Below are 10,467 nucleotides of genomic sequence, written 5' to 3' on the forward strand. Positions count from 1 at the left end.
TGGGGAAAACCTGAGAGAAACAGTAGGCAGAGAGGAAGGATTAAAAAAAAAAGAGAGATGATGGGTCTAGGGAATTTGGTCTCCATTTCCTTCTTTGTCTCCTTCCCAACCTCCACATTTTCAGGTATTTCCTCTATCTCCAGCCAGTTCTTCCTCTGCCTGCTTTTTTAAATGTCACAATCTTTCCTGTATCCCTTGTGCCCACGTTGTGAGGGTACCATGGGCACCTTTCCAGCAGGGATGCACAGAGTGATGGGGAGCAGAGCTAGCATTTTCAAAGGAAGCTCAGGAAATCTTTATGGAGAACTTGGTGAGAATTTGGCACTTGGCACCCTTTTGCTCTTTTGAAAGTCCCACCCTACAGGAACAATCTAAACAAATGTATGCCCCAATGCTGATAAATCCCTTTGGAAAGGTATCAAAGAAAATCTTTCTGGGTTTGGAGACCTTTGAAGAAAGGGAAATATCCTGCCAACCTGACGCTGAGATCTATCTTGTTCCACCATGTGGTCCAAATCATCAAGAGTCCTACACAGCTCCCCTTCCTCCTTGGGGCGTGGAGAGCAGCACTGCCTCACTGAAGAAAGGGATTTGAGGGCCAAGAGGACAGCATAATTTGAGAAAAATTCAAATGAAAAATTACTTAACAATGGAAGTTGTTACTGTGTCTAAAAATATCTCAGTGAGTCAGATTACTGAAAACAGCAAAGCTACGGAGCAAACCCCACAGCCTCTTCTCAGCAGTCAGCTGGCTTCATTCACCAGCTTGGCATCTCTTTCCCCCTTATGTTTTTAATATCATGAGTAGGGTCGACAGTAAGTTAATGTTTAATGGGTTGCCCTATACAGTTCTGGGTGTTTACACATTCTCCAACAAGCCAAATTTGTAGAGCAAATTAAAAGTCTGTAAGATCAGGACAGGCGAATTACAGGTATTTGTTGCTCAGAAGGTATTGCCTCATTCAGTCCTGCACAGCCCCCAAAATAAACGGTTTCAATTATGTTTTCACCTTCCCCAGCAATATTAACACCTGCTGGCCAGGGCCATCCCTCCTTAGTCCGCATCTGTTATGGCTCTGTGCACAAGCACTTCCTGGGAATGTGCAACCTTGCACGGCACCATGGTCCCAGGGTTTGCAGGGTAACCTATTAAACCCCCTGGCACAGGATCAGGCTTGCTAGAGAAGCATGGGAGAAGGGAAGCTGGGGACTATGGTGTTGTCAATGCTTTCTTATACTAATGAGATGGGTGGGTGTGAACCCTCTCTTCCACTGACCAAAATATATAAATAGTGAGAGTTTTCCATTCCCCAGTGGGCAAATCACTGCTGAGCAAGACATTCCCCACTCCACAGCAGAGGGCTCTTGCTTGGCTTCCCCAGTTTCACATGTGGGTGACTTTGCTCTGTTGATCTAAAGGTCCCAAGACCCCTCCCTCCTTCAGAACCAGCCCAGGTAGGACCCTGCCTGCCCTGCGGGTAGCTGTGAGGGAAGCCACCAAATCTCTCAAAACGCCATGACACCCACGGGAGAGCAGGGCAGCTCAGAGATGCTGCCTTCCCCAGGCACATGCTGTAAATTTGAATATTACCCACTCCACATGATGTTTTGGGTTCCTTGTGCACATTGCCGAGGTGTTCCAGGTGATATGACCCGAGGTGGCCGATATCTCCATGAGAGGCTGGGCACATGGTGTTGCTGAGCCCACCAGGAAGGAGCAAGCAAATCCCTTCATCCCACCTTGTGCAGGGCAGCCAGCAGTCATAGTAACTTGGCACAGCAGGACCTAAGGAAACAAAATTGATTTTTTTTAGAAAAAGGCCACGTGTCTTGTGTTGTCAATGGTAAAATTCCCACTGGTGCTGGTGGGAACAGGATTGGGCCGAGGCTGCACCCCTGTTCTTTCCCAGGCTCACGAGGATTTAAAATTCTGGATTTCAAATGATAGTTTATTTCTGGCTGACCTGTTTGGCTTGAACTGTTACATGTTTTCAGCTTATTTTTATTCTACTGTGTTAGTACACAAACCTAAGCAGGAGCAAGGCGTTAACAACACTGTTCAGCCTCTGCTTGGCTGAACAGGCTGAAGTCCCCCAAATCCATGGAGATCCCCCTGTCCAGCTCCTCTTGGATCATGATGTTGTGAATTCACCAAGTGGAGGGAAGGGGTGAAGGCAAGGGCTCATTGGCACATCCCTACCCAGCAATGCCTCCCTGTAGATCCAACACCCAACATCCCACCTGGGTGGTGGGGATGAACCACGGATGGTGTGTGAGAAACTCCTCACACACACGTTTGGATCAGTTGATGTCATTTGATGTCAATGGCAGGCTGTGACATTCCTCTATGTTAATTTTTTTCCCCTCCCTGCTATTTGAAGAGTGAGATTTTATCTTCCTTTTCCCACCCCCTTCCCGTCACCCAGTGCCTGTTCCACTGAAACCTGCCTTTCGGGTCAGTGTGCTGGTAAGAGATTAATTTTACACTACAAGAAACACCGAGCAGAGTATTTCAGCTTTGACATATGAGACGTCTGTTACAATATTGCAGTTTTTCTAAATTAAATATTACGAAAAATTAAACCCAATTGTGGTCTGTATTCCTATGGAAAATATTTCTGTTCCAAACAGTCCCTCCACACTAAATGACTTAAGTAACTGAAAACACAATAAATATGCAGCAAGTTAAAAATCCATATTATTCAGGTTTTGAGGCTTATAACTAAAAGTAGTTTAATGTTTCATGCCTAATAATAGATTACTCCTATCACATTTCTAACCTTTATTTCTAGCAGCTTTGAAGTCCAGCCATATAAAGGCTGTTTGTAGAACCACACGAAAGTTAAAGCAAATATTACTCAGAGTGATTCATATGAACAAGAATTTGCAATGAAGGCAGAGGGGTTTTTGTGTCTGTATCAAAGGAAATGAAATGTTTGCAATATTTTCAGTTGATAAATGCATTAAAACATTTTAGTTGTGTAGTATGAACATCGCTGACATAAACAGACTTTGACCTGAAACAGATTGCATCAAGCTCTGTGGGGGAGGCAGCATTAAAAGAAATAAAAATAAAATAAAATAAAAAATAGAAATTCCTAGATTTCAGAATCTACCACAAGGTCACCGCAGTCCTTAATTAGCTGAATACATTAAGAGAAGGCTGGAACACAGATTCCATAAAGAGAGCAAATGTATATTTAATCCTCTGTTCTTTGCTTACAGATTACCCTTTCAGAGCGAGTAACCTTATTTTCTTTTTAATATCTATTTACCTTTTTGAGCTTTGCATAGCAAAGCAGGGTTTCTTTTTTTTTATTTCCTTCCCACTGTTGCAAAAGAAATTAATTTGTTGCTAGTTGCTATGCATTGGCAGGATTTCTGCATAAAGAATGTAAGCCATCTATCTTTGTATTCAAGATATAGTTAATCTGGCAGTTAAAATACTTTGGAAACATTTTGATGACTTATCTGGAAAAGTAGCTTTGCATTTTCAAAGAAAACTCAGAACTGTATTGCAAGGGGAAGATAAAAGATATATGAAGTGTTTGTTCCAAGCGATACTATTCATTTAAAGATCAGAATGTAACCCCACCCAAGCAATTATTGTGGAAAAACAAGACAAAAATCCTTATACAGCTTTCTGACACGGTCTTTATTTGGGAAACAAAATAACTATATTACAGTTATAGTCTAATGGATTGCAAACTGTTTTATTAGAGTCAGCTGAATCCTGTTTAGCATAAAAAAGAACTCTGTTTGCTATCAAGAACACATTTACATTAATATGACTTTGACAAAGTAAAATAAAATCGCATTAAGATGATGTAAGTAGATAAGACAATGAATTCTCTGTGAGATAGTTTTGGCACACCAATTATAGTCAAGTCCCTACAGGAAAGAAACATATTTTTACACCAAGTATCCATGTGTTTTTAAGTCGTAGAGTGGCCAAAATTAATCCCATGCTTAAGATATTTCCAGTCAGGGAAAAGAGAAAGTTTATTATTATTATTATTTTTATTTTTCCCTTGAAAGGTAAAATTTCTGATAAACTACATTTTTATTTGCAATAATACAAACAAGTTTTGTTCTCCGTACTAGCTTGTAATCATCCTGATTATTGCAAGGGACTTTCCAATATAGAGCAGCTGAAAACAAGGTTTTAGATTACATGGTAATTTAGGAATGCATGAAAAGCCAAGTAGTCACCATAATAGAGCACTGCATAAAACTTCATGGCTTTTACAGCAAAACATAACATATGTTTTGTGATTCATTCAAATGATTTTTCAAGTTTTTTGGTCAAAAAATATGTCGACCTCTAGTATTGGTCCTATATTTGGGAGCCTTACTCTCGAAAAACGACGACGACACCCCCCCACACTTTGATGTCTCTCCTTTTAGTTTGGTCATTAAAAGCTCGGCAGTGATGGATGGTGATAATGCTGTGGGTTTTATGAGTAATCAGGCCTTGGCAGCCACAATATTTCTTTTGTAGTGAAACTTTAATATTCCTTTGGCCGTGCATACACTTTTTCTGCTTTCAGAACTACACAGCGCAAGCTACTCACTAAGCATTAAAAAACAGTTATTGCCCAAAAGCTGGTGTTTTATTTAACACCTGACAGAGCAAAGCTTCCCCACCTTGGACACTCAGAGCTGGCATGTAACAACCCTTCTGTGATCAGAGGGCAGGTATATATTCACAGGAGGAGCTCCTGGCAGGGTAGAGGTATTTTTTGGCTACGCCCCAGACAGGGCACCTCACACAGCCCCACTCTCCTCTCCCCCTTTCAACATATTTTTAGTGAACTTGCTGCAACAAACACCAGGTGTCTCCACTTAGCTGGGCTACAGCTTAAAAAAGGGGCCTGCTACCAAAATAATAAAAGAAAAGGGAAAAAAATTAGGGTTGTTCTTTCCATGGCTTCTAATCTGCCTGTTGCAATGCTGCATGTGAGGACGAGGATGTACAGACACGAAATATTCTCATCCCAGGGTCATATTTTATTTTGTCACTCGAGACACCTCTGTCAGGCAAGGCAGGACTTTCCAGAGTTTGAAATAATCCAAATTCAATCACTTTAAAGCTGCTACAATATGCAAGTTCTGGCAGCCGTTTTAAATTAATGGAACATCAGATGTGCTCTGATCCTCTCAATTTCCTTGGGCAAGGGAAATTCTGCTGCGGTGGTAGCGGGAGGGGAAATATAGGGCTATCAGTAAAATAAATGTCAGCTTTTGTCTGCTGATAGAAAAATGCATACAGAAAAAAAAAAACACCAGAGTATTTATTGCTCTGTAATTTAAATCTATTTCTATATGTGGTAAGGATTGTCTTAGTGGTTTGGACAAGTGAGCACCGTGCAGTCTGATCCACAGGAAAGCTCATTAAATTAAGCCAAAATACAAAATTGCTCTTTATTTGGCATTTTACAAATACAGCTCAATATTTTGCTTGTGTGTAGATATTTATTTATTGAGCCTGCTCATGTGTTTATCAATAAAAATACTAGAATGCCCACCTTGAAAGTCCAGTTCCAGGGTATTGATGGGCTTTTGGCAAGAACTTGGGATAGGGGGAGGGGAAGGGGGGGGTGGGAAGGGAGGAAATCTAAAAAAACTCCAAAGCAAGATGCCAGCCCATGGTTTGGAGTTTATTTAGAAAGTGTAAACATTCATCAGGTTTGTCAAAAGGTTTGCAGACTTGAGAACCTTTTGATCAAACCTGGGCTGTGTTTTGAGGATACTTGCCCTGGAATATGGTTTTCAAGATGCAATTCAGTAGCTTTGCTTTTGAAATACAAACAAGCCCAAAAATTCAAATCAAGGCTCTGAATCTTGCATAAAAGCACAAGCTTTTGTGGTGCATGGTTTTTGCTGATCTGTAGGGCTTATCACCCAGGACTATATACTGGCTACAAGGGCCCATGTTTCATAAAGTCTTTGTCCTGAAACAAAAATATAATACAAGCTGTCAGAGTTAAATTGAGGACAAGGTATTTCTCTAATTGTGATTTTTCAGTTATTTGCTTTATACGAGGAGAGCTTGGCTTCTTCTGTGCTAACTGGGACTCACATTGCCAGACAGCATGCTTAAAGTTATTTTTAAAAATGCTGGATTTTGAAGGCTCTTAAATCTTTTGAGGTAAATGAAAATAAAATCATAGTCTGGAACCTAACAGAGACTTTTAATCTTGATCTTAAAAGCATGAATCATACTACAGCATAGAGTAAAGCTATTTTCTGTCCTCTGCACTCACCTTCTCTACACATAGTGATATTTGATATTTATATGTGCCAATTAGAGCTCTCAGGTAGTCCCAGTACCTCCTGCCAAGCTCTGTACACAGTTACCACCTTGCAGTCTATGGCTGAGATTTCTACAGGCTTGCTGCTTTTCTCATTTCAGTATGACATTTCAAGCAAGCCTGATTAAAACTAAGCAAAGCAGAAGCAAAATGTCTCAAATTCCAGGTGTGTAACATTATGGAAACAAAACCTAGATGGATTAGTCTCGGAGCACGAAAACTAATGGCAAGGTAGGGGTGTTGCAATAAAATTATAGAAAAACTTGTCCCACAGCCACCCTGGAAAACCCGGCCATTGTTTTCTACCAGATGTGGGGCAGAGCCCCAGTTCAGCCCCAACACATCCTTGATAGCCCAATCCACTGGCTGGCTGCTCCAGTGGGTCTCAGAAGTGCAGCCACCACACAGATGCCAGGATGAAGGAAGACCAGCTGAAGTTTGTGGGTTTTTATCATATTTTCATACTGTAAAATTCTGACTTAATGCTCACAAATCTGCCAGAAGAGGCGTCCCTTCCCTATGCCTGCCTGGAGCAGGGGTTAGTGGCTGCCAGGATGCTCCCTCGGGATGGGCACTAAGCAGGGGCAACAGGCACCAAACCCCAGGGCCTCTTTCAGTGGTCCCCAAAGGCAGCAGTGAACTCAACTGAGGATGCTCTGACAAGATACTCTGCCAAGCCAACTACCTGGCAGCTGCCAGGGTGCAGCAGCATGGCTGATGGCCCCTGGACACGGTGGGTCCTTCATCCCAGTGGTTTTCCCAATGGAGAGGTGTGGGAAGGGATATGCAGCCTGTCAGCACCCTGTGGGTGAGCAGACACGTGCTCTGGTGGAAAGGGGTACTGAGGCCTTGAGGTATGCCATGGATGTTGTCAGATCAGGCTTCTATTCTCCAGGATCCTGCCCTGTTTTTTATCTCAGAAAAGGCTGTGACCAGCAAGGAATTAATTCCAGTATTTGTTTACAAGTCCTACAGTCTCCTCCTGGTGAGTCTGAAGACAACACAGGGTGCTTCTCACAGCTACACCCACCACCAAATCATGACAGCAAAAACAATTAAGATGGAAATTCATCCTACCTATACGAAACCAGGCACTGAATCCCCATGTGCCTGAATCCTTCTGTATTTGAAACTTTCCATTGCCTCCACTGGAGCTTTAAGGCAAAGAATTTGAAGATTTGTCCCTAAATAAAAAGTACCAAATTAATATAACAGCACGGTGAAGTTTCCATTTACTGCACACAACAGTCAAGCTATTCAGACTTATGGCTCCCACTGCAATTGTAATTCAGTTTCCTTGCTCATACATAATGCTTTTATCTACTCTGAATGGGGTTATCTTTAGTTCCTTAACAAGCCCATATAATTCAGCTGTCACAGTTTCCATAAGAACAATACCTTGGAATTTCCTGCCTTTAATTTGGACTAACTCCTATCTATAAGCATTGCATTAACAATGTTTCCAACTTGTGTGGTGACTATGAAATCAATCATTACGTACATGTTACATATACATTTATAACACTCAAGTGCCATTTGCAGAGGTAACACCTCAAAGTAATGTAAGGATCTTCTCTGGATAAATCCAACAGCCCCAGCTGGGCTGCCTCCTCTGTCTCAGGCTTTGCAGCTGGGATGTTTGCTGTGAAGGAAATTCTCCCACCCAAGCAGGCAGAGAGGACAGATATGAACCTGCTTCAAGTCCTGCCCTACCTTTTCTGCCACGAGGACTTCTCCTGTTGCCTGACCACAGGAAGATGGCAGTCCTTAGGACAGAGATGTCTCCTGGCACGTGCAGCAGCATCCCACCTGCTGCAGAAGTATTGGGAGAGCTCACCCAGACACCCCATTGCACCGAGCTGTGCCCAGCCTGTCAAGAGAGGTTGCTCTGTCTCTACTTGGTGAGGACATTTAGCAGCTGAGCACTGAGGCTTCCCAGTCAGACATCCTATAGCACACTGACAAATGGCTGGTTCTATTTTTTTGCCTCCCCTACTCCAGGCCCATTCATTCAGTTCACTCCTTTTGATCAGACAGACCTAAACCTCAAAACATTGTCCCCTTTTTCCTGAGTGTGTCAGCTGATCTGACAGGAGATGTTACCTTTCCCTAAACCACCTCTCTAGTTTCACCATTTGTTTTGTGGCATGGAAGAACAACTCCAGTTTGACTGTGCTCATACTTGGCAGTTCCCCTGAGCTTCAGGAGACCAATAGCTCTTCACAGAAGTGCAAATTTTATCTCTCCTTTGCCCTCAAACCGCCCTTCCTACAGATCTGTGTGCCAAGCTGTCAAGGAAGGGCATCAGGACACAGCAAAAGGCAAGAAAGATTCAATACATAAAGACCTGAAAAACACCACTTTCTAGGTTTTCTCCCTCAAAAGCACAGGTTCCCAGAGGTCAATATATGGCAGAGTGAAAAGTATATTCATAGGCTAAGCAGCCCAAGAGCGACATTTCTTACGTCCCTTCTCCCCCCGGCTCCACATTTTCTTCTCATACCAAAAGTTTTCTAAAACTTTGCCTATATTTTCAAACTAAGAATGTCCTAATTTGTGGAATAAAGAGAACTGGGGATGAAAAATGAGAATGACATAAGGCTGGGGTGGGTTATCTCCAGCACAGCTGTGGGGGGACTGAGATGCACACAGTGGGAAAGCATGAAATGGCAGGAGCCCAGCTGAGGGGCTCAGGGCTACTTGAGCACACCCAGCACCACACACAGCCTAGAAGAATGTCAGCCTGGAACCCACTGTTGTTATGCTGCTTACAGGGAGCAGCTTTCACTCATTTCTCTATCTCCTGTTCACTTGTGATCAATGATCTTACAGGAAAACAGCATCAATAATGAATAAGTAGCAAAATATGTGCTCTACCTTTGCAGCCCTGCCTATAACAAAGACCATTGGTTGGTCCAAATTACTTCACCTTAGTCATGTTGATTTTTACCAGCTGGGAATCTGGCCTAGGTTTCCTCTGGTTCATGAGGGAAATAAACCATATAGTATCATGGCTGAGTTGATGATGCAGGTAGACCACAATTTCCACAAAACATGGCTGGAAAGAGTGTAAGGTTGTTTGCACTGACCAGATGGCACAAGTGCAGTTTACCAAGTGAGAAAAGATTATCCAGCTACAGAGAGGCTGCTGCTGGCTTGGCTGGGGCTCTGGCACCAACTCGCTGCACGAACCCAAGCTTTCTAAAGAGTCTGTGAGAAGATGAGAATGCTGGTCCAAGGCTGGGCAGGTGCTGCCAGTGACAGAGCAGATGCATATGTTCCCAAGAATACTGAGGGGCAGCCTGGCACTCTGGCTAGGGCTGGAAGCTGCATGGCACATGCACATGCAGCCACAGCTATCATTAGGGCTTTGCTGCTTTGGCACCTCTTCCTAATTTACTTAATTTCTATTTATACCATTCTGTTTCTGTTTTGAGCCTTTATGAGATGCTGACATGTCTTGCGCCGAGCCAAACTTTGGAAGGAGGCTTTGGAAAGAAGTCATTTAAAGTGGGGATAAAAAGTGTCAGAGCACTGGGCCATTCCCGAGCAAAGGGTGGCCCCTGTAAGTGCAAAAAGGCAACCGGACCAGTTCTTAGGACTAGGTCAGTGCTGTCCTGCCTGGAGATGCAGATCCCTGAGGGTTTATGGAATATACTTGTAGAGTCTGTGAAGTTTTCTGGGAAAAAACTAACCTTGTTGACAGCTGAGTCTGAAACTCCATTAGAAAATGGAGGGAGAGGTCTTCAAATCAAGGAAGGCCAAAACCTGCAGCATAAGCATCTCCCAGCTCTGTCTCTGGAGTAGCCATTTATCGTGTCCAACTGATGAGTCCTTTCGAAATAAACCACCTAGTTATTGCAATCACACTGCAAACCATGGGCAGAGGGTGGGGTCCTTCGCCTCCATCTATGACCCAGGGACTCATTTGTCATGGCTTGGCTGAAGGACATATGGAAGGAGCTCCTGAGGAGCAGCTTCTAGACAAAAGCTACACATGCCATGTCCAAAAAGGGCTGATCAACAGTTTTGGTGGTGTCCTAGTTAGGACAGCTGAGATCAGTTCATCATGGTGGGTGTAACCCAAAACTGTATTCTATAGCCTTCCATGTCATTTCCCAGAAACTAGACTATTGTTGTCAATAGACTATTC

At 43.0% G+C, this 10,467-nt stretch overlaps 1 long non-coding RNA gene across 1 annotated transcript in view; it reads right to left on the reverse strand.

The window, feature by feature from the left end:
- Nucleotides 1–7,421: 7,421 nt before the first annotated feature.
- LOC108641821 overlaps nucleotides 7,422–10,467 on the reverse strand; it is a 22,026-nt gene continuing 18,980 nt past the window's right edge. Inside the window, exon 3 of the long non-coding RNA XR_001922299.1 lies at nucleotides 7,422–7,498. This is a non-coding gene — a long non-coding RNA (uncharacterized LOC108641821). The remainder of the gene's footprint in view (nucleotides 7,499–10,467) is intronic.

Source organism: Manacus vitellinus, unplaced genomic scaffold (genome assembly GCF_001715985.3).
Source record: "Manacus vitellinus isolate BGI_N305 unplaced genomic scaffold, ASM171598v3 scaffold_80_pilon, whole genome shotgun sequence".
NCBI classification, from domain to species: domain Eukaryota; kingdom Metazoa; phylum Chordata; class Aves; order Passeriformes; family Pipridae; genus Manacus; species Manacus vitellinus.